This window comes from Hemiscyllium ocellatum, chromosome 18 (assembly GCF_020745735.1).
Source record: "Hemiscyllium ocellatum isolate sHemOce1 chromosome 18, sHemOce1.pat.X.cur, whole genome shotgun sequence".
In the NCBI taxonomy this organism is placed as follows: Eukaryota; Metazoa; Chordata; class Chondrichthyes; order Orectolobiformes; family Hemiscylliidae; genus Hemiscyllium; species Hemiscyllium ocellatum.
The window spans coordinates 16,641,069-16,659,379 of NC_083418.1; the positions used below are offsets into that span (position 1 = coordinate 16,641,069).

Below are 18,311 nucleotides of genomic sequence, written 5' to 3' on the forward strand. Positions count from 1 at the left end.
TGATCAGTAAAGTTCAAATCAGAGATGATCTTTATTTGGAAAAAAAGTGTATTTGAAGGATAGAGTGATGTTAACTTGGAAAATAGTCAGGGAAACTGCAATGCTCTATCCTGATTCTGTAAGTCCAGGTTTTCTAAAATGTTTGTTTGATAATATTCTAGAGATTTACAAACTCCATCCAGGTCATTGTATTGGCTTGTGTGAGGCCATGTTGTTTCCCTCGGCAGTTAACCTGCTCTTTTACCTGTTATAATGAGGTGCAGAACAAATCAGTGTGTCACCATAGAGAGAAATATAACTGTGTTACACGCAAGACCGCAAGAATCAAATATCTGCTGAAGCTAAACTTTATATCTATTGATGCAGCTTATCAGGGGTCTCTGGCAGTGAGTGTAGAATTATTGACCATTGATAGCTTACCCAATATGTCCCAATGGCCCCTTTCAGTTGGGCAGGCTACTTTGCTACTTCTGGTAACATTAATCTTTCATCCCCCTTTCATTGTAAAATGGTATTTCACCATTTTACAAGTTTGGGCTGAAGTCTGTTTTGATTGTTGTGTCTGAGGCAAACCCCTTTAGATGGAGTTGTCTCTGAATTAGTTGCTGTGGAGGCTCACTGTGTTTCTGTGAGGGGATACAGCTGCTGCCCCCTGTTTCACCATGTGTTCAGTATTAGTGGAGCAGAGGAAAGATTTGGAAGTTTGCAATGAATTGACTTCATGATTTCCCAATGGACCACTGTTCAGTCAGTAAGGCAGTCCATTAGGGTCAATCCAGCACTTTCAACCTGTCAGTTCTCATTTTCCTTTTGCTGGCGCCAAAGCTAACTCTGTTGATAGGTTCTCTGCAAAACTGTCTGATTTCTGCCAGAGCAATGTTTTGTGATTTCTCTCTGCCAGCGTTAGACGAACAATTTTTTCAAAAAGAGTGACATAACAGAGCTCCTGCCATGTACTGCTCCTTTCTCCTATCTAACGGATTAGCAATGGCTTAACCAAGCTGTAAATAAAATTTTGTTTCAAAAGTAATCCTGAATTGATGCTTCACAGACAGCACTGTGACCAGCTGGAAGAGAATGATTTGACCTCCTCCTTGCGTGTGAGGTAAGGACTGGGTACGGAGGTTATCAGTTGGCGGAGGCATGTGTTTGCTTAAATACAGTTAGTTCATGCTCGTTAGATGTGGATGGGTCTAAGACCAATATGTTTGCTGTGATTTGACTGCTGATGTGAAGTGTAAAGACATGAGGGAGCTCCTTTTCCTTGTGCTGGTGCTATCTGTGTGAAACAGTTGTTTCTCTGTTCAATTGTCAAAGATTGAGATGTTCATCCTCAGGTTATAATTCTGGAAGTTACAAGTGTAACTCATTCAGCACCGGTCTCATTCAATAAGAACATGGTGGCTGCTTACCGTAAATGCTCAAAAGGCTATCGAGCTCAGTTTTGAAATTTGGAAATGATGGTTAATGAACCGAAGACCTTTCCAGGCATGAGTTTCAGATTACCCCTGAAAGGCCTCTACTCTGGGCTGTCTGAGTAGTTTCCCTGTATCTACCCTGTCAAATCCTTTATTGGCGTTAAATGTCTCAAAGAGAACACCTACTAGTTTTCTAGTTAAGAGGGTAAATCTCTGAGCAAGCTCATTTCTGATGGGGGAGCTCCCTCTGTGGTGCTCTGCTTCCAGGAAAAGGTGTGTCTACCCCTTCAATCTTTCAGATGCTGTTCCCCTACATGTTGGCGAGGAGACAGTGGGGTAGTGATAATGCTATTGGACTGGCAATCCCCCAGGCCATTGTCCCGGAGAACTCCAGTTTGAATCCCACCATGGCAGCTAGTGGAACTCGAATTCAATTAAAATCTAGAATCAAGAGTTGGCTGAATGTTGATTGCTGTTCAAAATCCATCTGGTTCCATGATCTATTTTAGGGGAGGAAATTTGCCATCCTTCTGGTCTGACCTACATGTGACCCCAGACCCACCACAATGTGGCTGACTCTTAACTGTCCTCTAGGCAATTGGGGTTGGGTCATAAATGCTGACCTAGTCAGTGACACCCACATCCCATGGATGAATAAAAGTAAACTGCCCCACAGGTAGGGAGTGTGTCGATGGTATGGTACCTAAGGTTCAGAGCTATTGGACATTGGAAAAACAACAAAGTCTCTGAGGCAGATGGAATCCCTGGTGAAATTCAGAAACACAGCAGAGATAAAGTCCTGCATCTAAATCCCAGAGAATGCCAACCTCAGTCAGACAACACTCAAATCAGAGACCAGGTTCCAGGTCATTGCTGACTCTTTCTCCAAAGCATATGAGAAAATGGGCCTTTCCAGAAAACTGAGGTCCTCTTCCAACCAGTTTCCACACCATCCCCATTGAGTAAGACCCATAAACTCCTCTCAGCAAAGATAACCAAATTCATTGCTGCCTTCAGAGTGACCACTGAGCTTTCAGACAACTGGGGAGAAAAGAATTTGGGGTCTGGCAATCTCAAAGCTGAGATTAAGGTTGTGGTTGGTCATGCAGCAGTGATCCCGGTGTTCTGAAATGATCTAGAGACTGGAGAATTAAAACAGTATGCAACTCAAAGCACTGGGGAATATCTGGTCTCCCAGTTAGAGGAAGGATATTATTAAGCTGGAGAGGGTTCAGAAGTGACATGTCAGGATATTGCTGGGAATGGAGGGTTTGAGTTGAAAGGAGAGGCTGGATGGACTGGAGCATAGGAGATTGAGAGGTGACCTTATAGAGGTATATAAAATCATGAGGGGTATAAATAAGATGAATGGCAGGTATTTTTTCCCTTGGAAGGGGGATTTCAAGTCTGGGGACATATTTTTAAGGTGAGAGGAGAAAGATTTAAAAATATATGAGGGGCTATTTCTTTACACAGAGTTTGTGTGTGGAATAAATTTCCAAAGGAAGTGGTGGATGGGGGTACAATTAGAATGTTCAAAGGACATGTGGATGAGTACACGAATAAGAAAGGTTTGGAAGGATATAGACCAAGTGCAGGCAGGTGGGACTAGTTTAGTTTGAGATTATGGTCAGCATGGACTGCTGGACTGAGGGGTCTGTTTCCGTGCTGTATGACTCTATGGTAGCCTTTGCAAGATCCTCACAATCCAGTGACAAAGAGAGACTGTCCAACAGGACCATCCTCTGCCAGTCTAATTTGCCCTGCCCTGAGGAGCTAATCTCTGGAAAGACTGACACCAGACTCCTGCATCAGCTGTTTGACTGGAGACCTCAGTTACAGCAGGAGATACATGGTGGACAGTGCAAGCACTTCAGGCATGTCTTCAAAGCAAAGCCCTCCTTGTGATCAGCCAGGATTGCAGGGGAGTGGTTTGGCAAGGAGCCAAACACATTGGGAGACTTCATCAGGAACAGCCGAGGCTTCAGGGAGAATGCGCAGACCTTCAACCTATCCATCACGTTCTTCAAATCTGACTGCCAGCCTGGGTGACAGAGGTTACAGAGCATTGCATTGGATTCAGAGCTCACCATAATGGAGAGGAAATGGTCATCTGTAACCCCGAGGGACTCCGGAAAGGAGACACCCAAAGGGATTACAGACCTTGCCTGTGTAGCCTGGCTCCATAATACAATCTTTAAAATATCAATACTAGCCAGTTATTACCGCATCTGCACAATCTATTAACGTCCATTATTTTCACATATAAAATAAATTTGCCAGTTATTATACTGCTGACGTGACTGATGACCCCGTCCTTGAAATAACTGTAGTTGATCTACATTTGAAAGAGATGGGTGTGGAAAGATCTTCGATATGCTGTAGCTTATTGAGATCCATCTCAATGCTCTCCATACACTGACTAATCAAAAAAGCCACAGTATTAAAGAGCAGAGTGCCTTGTTAGAGAGAACGCCTCGGTCACAAGTCAGTGATGGAGTGAGTGTGGAAGTTTCAGTCCGATAACTCCATGTTCAGCCTCCACAATCTGCTCTTTAAAGAAGTTAGCTCCATATTTGAACCAATTATGATGATGACCTCATTGCTGTCTGTGGACAGACTTGAACCAAAGTAATTTGCTTATGGCAGGAGTAACAGGCAGAGAGAAATAGCGTCAATCTCAACGTTGCCCCCTTCATCTCTTTAATCTGAGAGGATTTAAGCTTCCAGTTGCAGTCAGAGTTTTCACTTCAGAGTACTTGAGTCGAGGTGAATGTGTTTGTGCTCAATGTGGCTCGCTTGGTCTCACTGAGACATTTCATTTCGGTGTCATAGAGAAGGCAGGTCCTACATTGTAACACCAAGTGAGTCTGACTTTCCTGCTAGTTTCACATATGGGGTCTGCTCTATAGGGTGCTTTGCCGGGAAGGGATGCTCACAGAGACTGCCATGTGCTTCCTAATTCCAGTCATTTGGAATTCATTTGTTAGCACCGGAGGAAATAACTTGGAAGTGTCACGCAGCCAAGTGATTTACTGAGTGTCAGAATTCACTGCTGGCAGCGTGAGTGTGCCACTCATGAAAGGTCATTATACTCGTGCTTCCAAATAAACCTGTTGGACTAAAACTTGGTGCTGTGTGATTTTTGATTATGTCCACCCCAGACCAACACCGGCTCCTCCAAATTATTATATTGGTGCAATTTTATAATTGAAAGTGAGACCATTGGCCGGTTAGATTGACTGGCTCCAGGAAGCAGCTGGACAGTGGGCTGTTACTGTGAAGAAATCACTGCAGTTTTAAACAGAGTGAAGTAAATTGTGAATCGCCAGCAGGAGCAATTGAGGCAGCGATGCACTTGAGAGAATAATAGATGTTGAGCTGTGAGGGCAAGACTGACAGAATAAGCTGATTGTGAAAGACCTTGACAGATGCAGAGCTGGGAGTTTGACTGATCGAGGGATAGAGTGATGTGTGAATGTGATAACGACTAATGGAGTAAGGATGAGACTGAGTGAGGGACACAGTTATTCTTTGTGCAGTCCGCGTGTGTCAGGTCTGTGTTCATGCGTCGAACTGAAGAAAGAAAATTTGCCCGTATGAGAAAGACTGTCGGAGAGTAGCAGACGAGCAGCCTCCAGTTCCTGTGTGGACTGAAGGATTAAATGAGTGAAGACAGAAAGCAATGAGGTCATCATTGTAACTGTATTAAAGAGAGAGTCTGGAATGAGATTTCTCTCGTGCAGTTCTGCCTGCTCCCTCCCTGTGTTGTGTTTCAGTGTCCCTCAGAGAGCAGGCTTCTGATGGTTTGTGAATGACCAGTATTCCTCTTTAGTTCCGATGTGAAACCATTCCCTTGGGATTATTCTGCGCTGGTAAATGGTGCAGGTTAGAGCAGGAGCAGAACGCCAACTCCTTGATTAGCTCTCTCTGTCAGATCCTGTTAAAAATAAGTTAAAATTCCCTAATTAAGCTAATTTACCCAGCTGCATATATATAAAAGGTCAATCTCTAGGGCTTTTTGACATCTGTGTTGGCAGACACCTCTTGGGTTATAGAGCAGAAACCCCTCCAGTGTTCCTGTACCAAACACTGTTTTGTAACCCTTGTTTTTGAATTCCTATGTTGCCTTAGGTTCATGGTGGAGAGGTGGGGGTGGGTTGTGAATCTGGGCTGTGACAATGTCAAAACTCACAGAGAAATGATGGGCAAGGTGGAAGTGGTCCCCAGCGACGAGTCACTGCATCCAGGAGTTAGGAAATGGGGAGTAAAAGACTTAAACAAGGGAAGACAACCTTGTGCTGGCTCGGTTGTAGCTTCATGTTGTGGTTTCATCCTGTGTCTTTAGCACTGAGATTGACCAGACAGCATCCCCAGGTCTCTGGCAGATTCTATCTCCAGTCGCTTAACTTAACTCAGGCATGGAAGGAATGGGCTATATTTGCCTGTCAAATATCTGACAATTTCCATCTCCACTTCCGTCTCTCTCCTGGACTGCTATGATGTAGTGAGGGATGCTCTCCTGGACTGCAGGAGATGGAAAGAGCAGCACATGTTGCAGGGAATGTGTCAGATGCTGGCACTGGCCGAAGCTCTTGTGCCTGTTGACCATTGAACATGCAAGGCTGGTGTTCACGTATGATTGACTGTGCCTGACCGTAGTGGGAGAGATGTAGCCTGCACTGAGAAGCAGCAATGTCACAGGAAGGAAGGGATTGAGGCTAACAGCAGCCATCTCCCATTCCCTGAGTTTCTAGTTCAGGGGAAGGTCATACAGCATGGGGACAACACACAGGAAAGAAGAGATCAGAACATAAAACAGCAATGTCTCTTCACAAAGAAAGCTAAATCTAGAATTCCTACATAGAATTCCTACAGTGTGGATCAGGCCCTTTGGCCCAACAAGTCCCACCGACCCTCCAAAGAGTAACCCACCCAGACCCATTTCTGTACCTTATTATCCTACATATACCGAAGGCACCTAACCTACACATCCCTGAACACTATGGGCAATTTAGCGTGGCCAATTCACCGACCCTGCACATCTTTGGAATGTGGGAGGAAACCGAAGCGTCCGGAGGAAGTTTTGTGGCAAAGCGTGGTTTATGGGCACTCCTATAAATGACTGATAATACAGAGGGAGCTGAAATTTTCCTGACCACTCTCAGCAATGGTTCAACTGGTTCCCAGGAACTGTTACCTTGCACTTTCCCATTTCCCAAGTGCCACAGTGCCAGTCTTCCAACTCATACGGTGATGGTTATTGTTGTGATGGTCAGCTTGGCATAAACGTCAGCGGGCACAGCTCAGATGCCCCACTACAAAATGATGGCCTTGCCATATCTGCTATTGTGGAAGTGAAATGAAATCAGCTACAACAAATTTTTAAAAAATGATCAGTAATTAACTATTGGGCAGAACGAGCAGAGCAACCCAAGCCATCTTTCTATCGATATGGGAGCATGTGTCTATACCGTGCCTGCAGTTGTATGGAGACAGACTCAGGAGGGATATTCAGATAAGAATGGATGACAAGCCAAAAGAGGGGAGACCAAAACCTTTGGTCACAGATGGGTTTTAAACAGGATGTTAAAGGGGGCAGAGGTGGAAATGTTCCAGGATGGAATTCTAGAACGTGGGACCCAGGTATCTAAAGGTATAGCGCCCAATCCTGAGATGAAGAATCACTCACTGTTAGCATGTGATGGGTAGGGGAGGGAAGGAAATCCGTTTCAAGCAGAGTCTCTTTTTTCCTTTCCTGCTATGTCACCTTTCTGCTTTGTGGCTAGATTAATAAAGGCCACGGCTCCCCTTTGACAGCTTATCTCTGTGCTTCTTGGCTCTTGCATTGTACTGGGTATAATAGCATGTATTCCTACTCAGGATCTGAGGCTCTCAAACAATATAGCTGTGAGCTGAACTCTTTGATGTTCAATCAGCACTCTCCAGTCAAGATATTTCATTGCTGGCAGCTTTCAATGGCTTAATCAGCATATGTGTTAAAGGACTTCTTTTATAAAGCTTAAGAAACCTCAATACATCTCTTCTCCTTTCAGATCTGTGGTAATGTCTGTAGATGTGATAATTCCATGGCCGCAATTCCACCCCACCCCCCCCACCGAGGTTCGATAATATTGTTTTTGAAACTCGACTGTAGGTGAGAAAGAAGACGGAAGCAAAGAAGTCAATCAGTATGAGCCACCATTTGAGGAGAAATTGAGGTCTGCAGATGCTGAAGATCAGAGCTGAAAATGTGTTGCTGGAAAAGTGCAGCAGGTCAGGCAGCATCCAAGGAACAGGAGATTCAACGTTTCGGGCATGAGCCCTTCTTCAGGAGCCACCATTTGACCCTTACATCGCAAGGATTGCTCCACTTGGATTGTAGTTTGTACAGATTGGTTTGTGTTGGATTTTTATTTGTTTTATGCTTTCCCACAATCCTGTGTAATATTGAGTATTGTTCACCAGTTGCTCAGGTGGAATTCTCCATTCTACAGCCTCGATAGATGCACCACAGGAAGTATTCTATTTGAGTGCTTCGCCACCTGATTTGGCAAACTGCTATACCCAGGACCGCAGAGAGGCGTCCAGTCTGTCACGCAAACCAGCCTTCCAGCCTCTCTCTTCCTCTATACTTCCTGCTGCCTCAGGAAAGCAATCTACATAATCCAACGCCTGTCCTGCCCAGTTATACTCTCTTCCGCCCTCTTCCATCCGGCAGAAGATAAAAAAGTTTGTGTACACGTACAAACAGATTCAAGAACAGCTTCATCCCCGTTGTTACTAGATTTCTGAATGGGCCTCTCAGATTTGAGATTTAATGGTGGATCTTGCTCTCTGTGCAACTTCTCTGCAGCTGCAACATTGTATTCCTCGCTCTGTTCTCTTACTGTGATGCACATTGTATGGTATGATCTGTTTGCGCTGTACGCAAAACAAAACTTTTCACTATACCGAGGTACGTGTGACAATAATAAATCAAATCAAATCAAAAAGGGCAGTAACGGTTATCCTTGCTCAGGGGTTGTACTGTGAGCAGGGGATATTGCCAGTGAGATCTAGACAGTCCGGGGAAGACCCCCACTGCGAGGCAATGCTGAGACAGAATAATTGCCGCACCAAACAGAAAGGCCGAGGGAATTGAAAGGGGTCAGAAGCATTTGGTTTATTTTTGCCGAGGGTTATGAGACCCGACTAACATCTAAACTTTTAACATCTAACAGATTGATTGAAATGGAATACATGGCGGGCACCATTTGTCCCTCCATCTGGAATTCATAGAATCCCTACAGTGTGAAAGCAGGCCATTCAGCCCATCAAGTCCACATTGACCATCGACAGAACATCCTACCCAGTCTGACCCCCTAACTAACCCTGTCACCCTCCATTTCACGTGGCCAATCCACCTAGCCAGGGTATCCCTGGACACTATGGGTAATTTAACACGGCCAATCCACCCGAACCTGCACATCTTTAAACTGTGGGAGGAAACTGGAGCACCCAGCGGAAACCTACGCAGACACAGGGACAATGTACAAACTCCACACAGTCACGTGAAAGTGGAATTGAACTCGGGTCCCTGGCGCTGTGAGGCAGCAGTGCTAACCACTGAGCCACCGTGCTGCCTGATTCAGCTATCTTTGGTCTCTACATGACCATCAATGATCTCCCGCCAGACCTGTGTCAGCATCAGAGGAATTGACAGATTCATAGGGAAGTAAGCCCCTGCTTCAGTTCCATGAGCTGGTCAGGGAAGGAGTAATGAACAGGAGAGGGTTGAGGATAAAAGAAAAATACAAGAAAGAGTTTGAAAGCACCCCCCATCCTCCCCACCATTTGCCCTGCTGTCCTGTTCGGATTAGCCTATCCAAATCTCTCAGTTCAAACTATATCATCTGTCAGTGTGGAGGCCACTGAATTCAGTCCGAGGTTCATCACTATCTCAACCCATCTGGAACCAAATGGATCGTTGGGAAACCAGGGGAGGGTTAAGTTGTTTGCAAGTCCCTGTGAGATCATTTGGATCATGTGAAAGGAAGAATCATGGTTTCTTTCCTGAATATAGCTGTGTTGAGCTAGACGCATGCAATTACTTCCAGCCTTTATCCCCTGCTTTTTAAGCGAGTGCAGTGATCTGAAGTGTTATGACAACTAGCCACTTGGGGATGCAGTTGCTATGGAAACCTCCCTTAAATGATAAACAGAAATCTTTGTAAGAGCTGGAGGAAGGAGATTGAGCAGATCCTCTATCTCAGCGAGATGGAAGAAAGGGTGTTGTCTTATCAGTGAATCCATTCCATTTTGTATTGAAATGACTGCCACCTTGGGCTCAGTCTTCTCCAGTTGTAAATTGGAAAATGGACCAGGAGCTGATTAAAACACCACCTGCTTGCTGGAGCCTTCAGCGTGTTCAATATCAAGGTGTGATCAAACTCAAGATTGCTGCTTGAAACTGTTGAGAAATAATTTAGTGGCTGATTACAGCACCCATACCGATTGAACTTTCCATTGATCAGGTTCCCAGTGGCCAGCTCACACACTCGAATGAGTGCTACAGACAATATTAAGAAAACAAGGATACGCACTCCCATTTGTATTTTATGCGCATCTTTAAAGATGCTACCTCATTTTGGATCAAAATCTTGAAACTCGGGAGCAAAATGTTTTTCTTTATTTTGGAAGTGTATCCTTACAGCAGTTCCAGTAACTTCTTCACTCAATTATCAATTCCCTCTCGAGAGGGGTTGATTCTCATACTATCAATACGTATACAGCCCCCACTGATACTGGTGGCTGTCTTCAATCCATAACCCGATCTGTGCGTGTTCCTTCCTCTATACTTACATATCTCTTTGCCTATCACTGTACTTGCTGGGTGTCAGTCCAGCAACGCTTTGATATTAAAATTCTCCATCCTTGATTTTAGATTCCTCCATGGTTTCTTCTCTAAACCCAGTTTGCAAGATTCAGTAATTTCTCCAAATCTGGTATCTTCTCTGCCTCCAATTGTAATGGCTTCACCATTGACGTTTTCAACACAGACTCCACAGAATGCAGAAAATCTTAGGGGACCAGCTCAAACATTGTTAAATAAATCTCTTTCTCATTACCACTGTCCTTCCAGTCTCTTAGCTGCTCTTGTAGGCACAGTATTTATGTGATGAGTCCAGTGAGTTTCTGGTCAATGGCATCCACACTGCCCCAAGATGTTGATAGTGGGTGAGGATTAATCGATGGTGAGGTTGTTGAGTATCCTGGGGCAACTGTAAGGATCTCTTCTGTTGGAGATGGTGTCGTTGCTTGGCACTTGAGTGACACAATGTTGTTTACCACTTATCTGTCCAAACCCAAATATTTTCCAGGCCTTGTCGATTAAGACCAATGTAGTATATGCCAAGTATATTATAATGTGATGGCATGGTGACTTGGCGTGGGTTTGATTCCAGCTTTGGGCATCTGTCTGTGTGGAGTTTGCACATTCTCCCCGTATCTGCATGGGTTTCCTGCGGTTGATCCGGTTTCCTCCCACAATCCAAAGATGTGCAGGTTAGGTGGATTGGCCATATTAAATTGTCCTGTAGTATCCAGGGATGTGCAGGTTAGATGGGTTAGCTATGGGAATAGGGTAGAGAGGTTGGTCTGGATGGGATGCTTTTTGGAGGGTTGGTGTAGACACAATGGTCTCTTTCTGTACTGTAGGGAAGATATGATTCTAAGTTGTGAATGGTGCTGAAATGACATGGAAGTAGCTGAGAATGGTTAGGCCTAGGACCCTATCCTGAGGAACTCCTGCAGAGATGTTGGATCAGTGAGGGAAGGGTTTGGGGAACAGTGACCATGGTATTTTAAGTTTGGATCAGTGAGGAGAGGATTGGAAAACAGTGACTGTCGTATTGTAAGGTTGGATCAGTGAGAGGAGGGTTTGTGGTTCAGTGACTGTGGTACTGTAAGGGTGGTTCAGTGAGGGGAGGGTTTGGAGGACTGTGACCATGGTATTGTAAGGTTGGATCAGTGAGGGGGGGATTTGGGAAACAGCGACTGTGGCATTGAAACTTTGGATCAGTGAGGGGAGGATTTGGGGAACAGAGACTGTGGTATTGTAAGGTTGGATCAGTGAGGGGATGGTTTGGGGGACAGTGACTGCGGTATTGTAAGTTTGGATCAGTGAGGAGAGGGTTTGTGGGACAGTGATGGGGTATTGTAAGGTTGGATCTGTGAGGGGAGGGTTAGGAGATTAGTGACTGTGGTCTTGTATGTTTGGATCAGAGAGGGGAGGGTTTGTGGAACAGTGACTGTAGTACTGTAAGGGTGGATCAGTGAGGGGTGGGTTTGGGGAAGAGTGACTGTCGTATTGTAAGTTGGATCAGTGCGTGGAGGGATTGGAGAACAGTGACCTTGGAATTGTCAGGTTGCATCAATGAGGGGAGAGTTTGGGGAACAGTGACTCTGGTATTGTAAGGTTGGATCAGTGATCGGATGGTTTTGGGGAAGAGTGATTGTTGTATTGTAAGATTGGATCAGTGAGGGGAGGGTTTTTGGGACAGTGATTATGATATAGTAAGGTTGTATCAGTGCGTGTTTGGTTTGCGGAACAGTGTCAGTGGTATAGTAAGGGTGGATCAGTGAGGGGAGGGTTTGGGGAACAGTGACTATGATATTGTAAGGGAGGATCAGTGAGGGGAGGGTTTGGGGGTCAGTGACCGTGCTATTGTTAGGTTGGATCAGTGAGGCGAGGTTTTTGGGAACAGTGACTGTGTATTGTAAGTTTGGATCATTGAGGGGAGATTAGGTGAACAGTGTCCATGGAATTGTAAGGTTGGATCATTGAGAGGAGGGTTTGGGGAACAGTGCCTGTGGTATTGTCAGGTTGGGTCAGTGAGGGGAGGGTTTGGGGAACAGTGACCGTGGTATTGTACGTTAGGATCAGTGAGGGGTGGGTTTGGGGAACATTGCCTGTGGTATTGTCAGGTTGGATGAACGAGGGGAGGGTTTGGGGAAGAGTGAATATAGTATTGTAAGGTTGGATCAGTGAGGGGAGGGTTTTGGGGAACAGTGACTGTGGTATTGCAAGGTTCGCTCTGTGTTGAGAGGTTTTAGGGGACAGTGACTGTGGTATTGTAAGGTTGGATCAGTGAGGGGCTGGGTTGGGGGACAGTGACTATGGTATAGTTAGGTTGGATCAGTGAGGGTACAGTTTGGGGAACAGTGACTGTGGTATTGTAAGGTTGGATCAATGAGGGGAGGGTTTGGGGGACAGTGAATGTGGTATTGTAAGGATCGGATCAGTGAGGGGAGGGTTTGGGGGACAGTGAATGTGGTATTGTAAGGTTGGTCAGTGTTGAGAGTTTTGGGGGGACAGTGCGTGTCGTATTTTCAGGTTGGATCAACAAGGGGTTGGTTTGGAGAACAGTGACTATAACATTGTAAGGGAGGATCAGTGAGGTTAGAATTTGGGGACAGTGACTGTGGTATTGTAAGGTTGGGTCAGTGAGGGGAGGGTTTGGGGAACAGTGACCGTGGTATTGTACGTTAGGATCAGTGAGGGGTGGGTTTGGGGAACATTGCCTGTGGTATTGTAAGGTTGGATCAACGAGGGGAGGGTTTGGGGAACAGTGACTACGATATTGTAAGGGAGGATCATGAGGGTAGAATTTGGGGGACAGTGACTGTGGTATTGTAAGGGTGGATCAGTGAGGTAGTGTTTGGTGAACAGTGACTGAGGTATTGTAAGGGTGGATCATGAGGGTAATGTTTGGGGAACAGTGTCTGTGGTATTGTTAGGTTGGATCAGAGAGGGGTTGGATCAGTGAGGGGAGGGTTTGGGGAACATGAACCGTGGTACTGGAAGGTTGGATCAGGGGGGGGAGGATTTGGGGAAGAGTGACTGTGGCATTGTAAGGGTGGATCAGTGAGGGGTGGGTTTGGGGAACAGTGACTGTCGTGTTGTAAGGTTGGATCAGTGAGTGGACGAGTTGAGGGATAGTGACTGTGGTATTGTAAGGGTGGATCAGTGAGGGGTGGTTTTGGGGAAGATTGATTGTCGTATTGCAAGCTTGGATCAGTGAGGGGAGGGTTTTTGGGACTGTGACTATGCTATAGTAAGGTTGGATCAGTGAGGGGAGGGTTTGTGGAACAGTGACTGTGGTATTTTAAGGGTGGATCAGTGAGTGTTTGGTTTGGGGAACAGTGTCTGTGGTATAGTAAGGTTGGATTAGTGAGTGGAGGGTTTGGGGGACAATAACTGTGGTATTGTATGGGTGGATCAGTGAGTGGAGGGTTTTGGGGAACAGTGACTGTGGTAGTGCAAGGTTCGATCAGTGAGGGGAGGGTTTTGGGGGACAGTGCCTGTTTTATTGTAAGTTAGGATCAGTGAGGGGAGGCTTTGGGGAACAGTGACCGTGGTATTGTAAGTTTGGATCAGTGAGGGAGGTTTGGGGAACGGTGACTGAGGTATTGTAAGGGTGGATCAGTGTTGAGACGTTTTGGGGGACAGTGCCTATTGTATTGTCAGATTGGATCAGTGATGGGAGGGTTTGGGGAACAGTGAATGTGGTATTGTAAGTTTGGATCAGTGAGGGGAGGGTTTGGTGAACATTGACCATGTTACTGGAAGGTTGGATCAGTGAGGGGAGGCTTTTGGGAAGAGTGACTGTGGTATTGTCAGGGTAAATCAGTGAGGTGAAGGTTTGGAGAACAGTGATTATGGTATTGTAAGGTTGTTCCAGTGAGGGTAGTGTTTGGGGAACAGTGACTGTGGTATTGTAACGTTGGATCATTGAGGTGAGGGTTTGGGGAACAATGAATGTGGTATTGCAAGGTTCGAACAGTGAGGGGAGGGTTTTTGGGGACAGTGCCTGTTTTATTGTAAGGTTGGATCAGTGAGGGGATGGATGGGGAACAGTGACTGTGGTATTTTAATGGTGTATCAGTGAGGGGAGGGTTTTGGGAGCAGTGTCCATAGTATTGTGAGTTAGGATCATTGAGGGGAGGCTTTTGGGAAGAGTGACTGTGGTATTGTAAGGGTGGATCAGTGAGGGGTGGGTTTGGGGAACAGTGACTGTCGTGTTGTAAGGTTGGATCAGTGAGTGGACGGGTTGAGGGATAGTGACTGTGGTATTGTAAGGGTGGATCAGTGAGGGGTGGTTTTGGGGAAGATTGATTGTCGTATTGCAAGCTTGGATCAGTGAGGGGAGGGTTTTTGGGACTGTGACTATGCTATAGTAAGGTTGGATCAGTGAGGGGAGGGTTTGTGGAACAGTGACTGTGGTATTTTAAGGGTGGATCAGTGAGTGTTTGGTTTGGGGAACAGTGTCTGTGGTATATTAAGGTTGGATTAGTGAGTGGAGGGTTTGGGGGACAATAACTGTGGTATTGTAAGGGTGGATCAATGAGGAGAGGATTTCGGGAATAGGGTGTGTGGTATTGTATGGGTGGATCAGTGAGTGGAGGTTTTGAGGATCAGTGACTATGGTATTGTAAGTTAGGATCAGTGAGGGGAGGGTTTGGTGAACATTGACCGTGGTATTGTCAGTTTGGATCAGTGTGGGAAGGGTTTGGGGACCAGTGAGTGTGGTATTGTAAGGTTGGATCAGTGATGGGAGGGTTTGGGGACCAGTGACTGTAGTATTGTAAGGTTGGATCAGCGAGGCGAGGTTTTGGGGAACAGTGACTGTGGTATTGTAAGTTTGGATCAGTGAGGGGAGGGTTTGTGGAACCGTGACTGTGGTATTTTAATTGTGGATCAGTGAGTTTTGGGTTTGGGGAACAATGTCTGTAGTATAGTAAGGTTGGATTAGTGATGGGAGGGTTTTGGGGGGCAGCGAATGTCGTATTGTAAGGGTGGATCAGTGAGGTGAAGGTTTGGGTAACAGTGACTGTGTTATTGTAAGGTTGGATCAGTGTTGAGAGGTTTTGGGGCGCAGTGCCTGTTGCATTGTAAGGTTGGATCAGTGTGGGGACGGTTTGGGAAACAGTGACCGTGGTATTGTAAGGTTGTAGCTAGCCATTGCAAAGGACAAGAAGCAAGACATTCAAGATGGTGGTGGAGAAGGACTCCTAAGATGTAGCACATCTGTTCCATCCATATTTTTTCTTTTTGTTTTTCTTTGTGTTTTTTTTAACGTTTTCTTTTAACCTCCCATCGTCGGGTTGCATTGGCGATGTCCAGGATGAAAGTCAACCCCAACATGGACTCAAACTCTCAGTCCCGGGTCTCAGCATGCACCTGAATACCCAGCCTCAGCATGGACTCGAACCCCCGGTCTCAGTGAGAATCCAAATACCCGGTCTTAGTTGGACCCACACTCCCGGTCTCAGTGAGGACCCACACTCCCGGCCTCAGTGAGAACCCACACTCCCGGCCTCAGTGTGGACCCACACTCCCGGCCTCAGTGTGGACCCACACTCCCGGCCTCAGTGTGGACCCACACTCCCGGCCTCAGTGTGGACCCACACTCCCGGCCTCAGTGAGAACCCACACTCCCGGCCTCAGTGTGGACCCACACTCCCGGTCTCAGTGAGGACCCACACTCCCGGCCTCAGTGAGAACCCACACTCCCGGCCTCAGTGTGGACCCACACTCCCGGCCTCAGTGAGGACCCACACTCCCGGCCTCAGTGAGAACCCACACTCCCGGCCTCAGTGTGGACCCACACTCCCGGCCTCAGTGTGGACCCACACTCCCGGCCTCAGTGTGGACCCACACTCCCGGCCTCAGTGTGGACCCACACTCCCGGCCTCAGTGAGAACCCACACTCCCGGCCTCAGTGTGGACCCACACTCCCGGTCTCAGTGAGGACCCACACTCCCGGTCTCAGTGAGGACCCACACTCCCGGCCTCAGTGAGAACCCACACTCCCGGCCTCAGTGTGGACCCACACTCCCGGCCTCAGTGTGGACCCACACTCCCGGCCTCAGTGTGGACTCACACTCCCGGCCTTAGCGTGGCCTCAAACAGCCGGCCTCAGTGTGGCCTCGGACTCCTGGCCTCGAGGTATAGCCTAGTGCAGTCTGGTTGGAAGGACTGTTTATCTGAACTCTTATATTTTTATTTTTCTAATTTTCTTCCCTAAGAATTTGTACTTAAGCACCTGTACCTCGCTGGGACCCAACATGGTCCTAGAAGTGGCAACTTGTAAACTTTTCATTGTGTTCATGCCAGTACATGTGACAATAAAGCTAATTCTCACGGCAAAGAAAATTCCTCTGGAGGAGAGTCAATGATGGGTGTCATAGATTTTACTACAGTAGAGTCATCAATTAAACACCTTCAATCTTAGGATCAATCTGACTCCTCAGGAAAATTGAAGGTGAGTATTGAGATCTGAGATCTTTTTTAGATTAGATTCTCTACAGTGTGGAAACAGGCCCTTCGGCCCAACAAGTCCACACCGACCCTCCGAAGAGTCACCCACCCAGACCCATTTCCCTCTGACTAATGTACATAACACGGCCAATTCACCTGACCTGCACATCTTTGGACTGTGGGAGGAAACTAGAGCACACTCAGACAGACACGGGGAGAATGTGCAAACTCCATACAGACAGTCACCTGAGGCGGGAATTGAACTGGGACCCTGGTGCTGTGAGGCAGCAGTGCTAACCACTGGGCCACCATGTCACCCCTAGATGAATATTTTGTGTCTATCTTTACTGAGAAAGGTGATGATGCAAAAGTTATATTGAAGGAAAAACAGCTGAGACTGTAAATGGGTTAAAATTTGATGAACCAGAGTGATTAGAAAAGTTGCTTGTGCTGAAAATAGGCAAGTCAATGGCTGGTCAGGACCAATCTGAGGAAATAAATATTGAAATTAAGGAAGTATTGGCATAGTCTCCCAAGCCTCCTGCGTTATGGGGTTGGTGCCAGATGACTGAAGAATTACAAATCACGCACTTGTTCAAATAAAATGTTTTAAGAATTAACCCAGAAACTACAGCCAGGCTCAAAGTGAGGTAAATGTCACCCAGACATGGACAATATATTTGAGAAACGCCAGTGCACATTTGTTAAGGGGAAATCACACTTTACCTGCTTTTATTTATGTGTTATTTGTTGAGAAACGAGTAATGCTCAGTGAGTGTAATGCTGTTAATATGCTATACATGGACTTAAAAAAAAAGGCATTTGCTACAGGGCCATATTGTCACATTAGTGGCGAAAATGGATTATCAATGTTTGATTCCTTTATCTGATTCTAAAAACTGGGATATTCATAATTTTTTTAATAAAAAAGAAACAACAGTTTAAGACAATCTCCATGATTATCTATGTAAGCTGAGCCAAGCTGTGAGCAAGACCCAGTCTCAACATGGCACCAAAATGACTGAAACCCCATGGTCACTATGCTCCCTTCTCATTCATTCCTTTCTGAAAGTCTCCTGCAGATTACCTAACTTGGGAAGGAGCAACACAGCTAGCAATGGGACGATAGAAAGGAATTTAGCCTTTGGACGAGCAGAGTGAAGAATGATGGAAGTATAATATCAGATCTGGAAACCTTGCACTCTTGCTATCCCTTTTTTTTCCTCTCTCAGCCTTTCAGGCTGTAACATCAGTGAAAAGCAAATCCGAGAGCTTGCAGTTATCATACATTGTGGTGCAGTGGAAGACATAAATTATCAATTGAAGGACAGAGCCTCAGGATAAATCTAATGCCTTAACAAAACTGAAGGACTGCATATTACTGATCTTTCATTTTGTAACCCTCACCATAACTCTCCCCATTTAAACTTTATATTGTGCTTGTATCTGTTGTGCTTGATGTGGAATTTTATTGTTTTCCTTGAGCACAGTGGGCAAGAAAAAAGCAACTGTCTTTACACAAGAAAACCTTGGAATTGCTTGAAGTAGCAAACGACGTTTCAATTAAAATGCGACATAGCTGTGTGCAA

At 45.9% G+C, this 18,311-nt stretch overlaps 1 protein-coding gene across 4 annotated transcripts in view; it reads left to right on the forward strand.

Annotated features, from left to right (window-relative positions):
- LOC132824140 (tetraspanin-18-like) overlaps nucleotides 1-18,311 on the forward strand; it is a 186,531-nt gene that overhangs the window by 59,928 nt on the left and 108,292 nt on the right. The window contains exon 1 of one of the 4 annotated variants that reach the window (XM_060838396.1): nucleotides 1,038-1,105. The exons of 2 other annotated variants lie outside the window; for them this stretch is intronic. The gene's annotated coding sequence lies outside the window, so the exon portion shown is untranslated. Of the gene's footprint in view, nucleotides 1-1,037; nucleotides 1,106-18,311 lie in introns of those variants that run through there. One more of the 4 variants, XM_060838395.1, reaches the window with a different exon arrangement.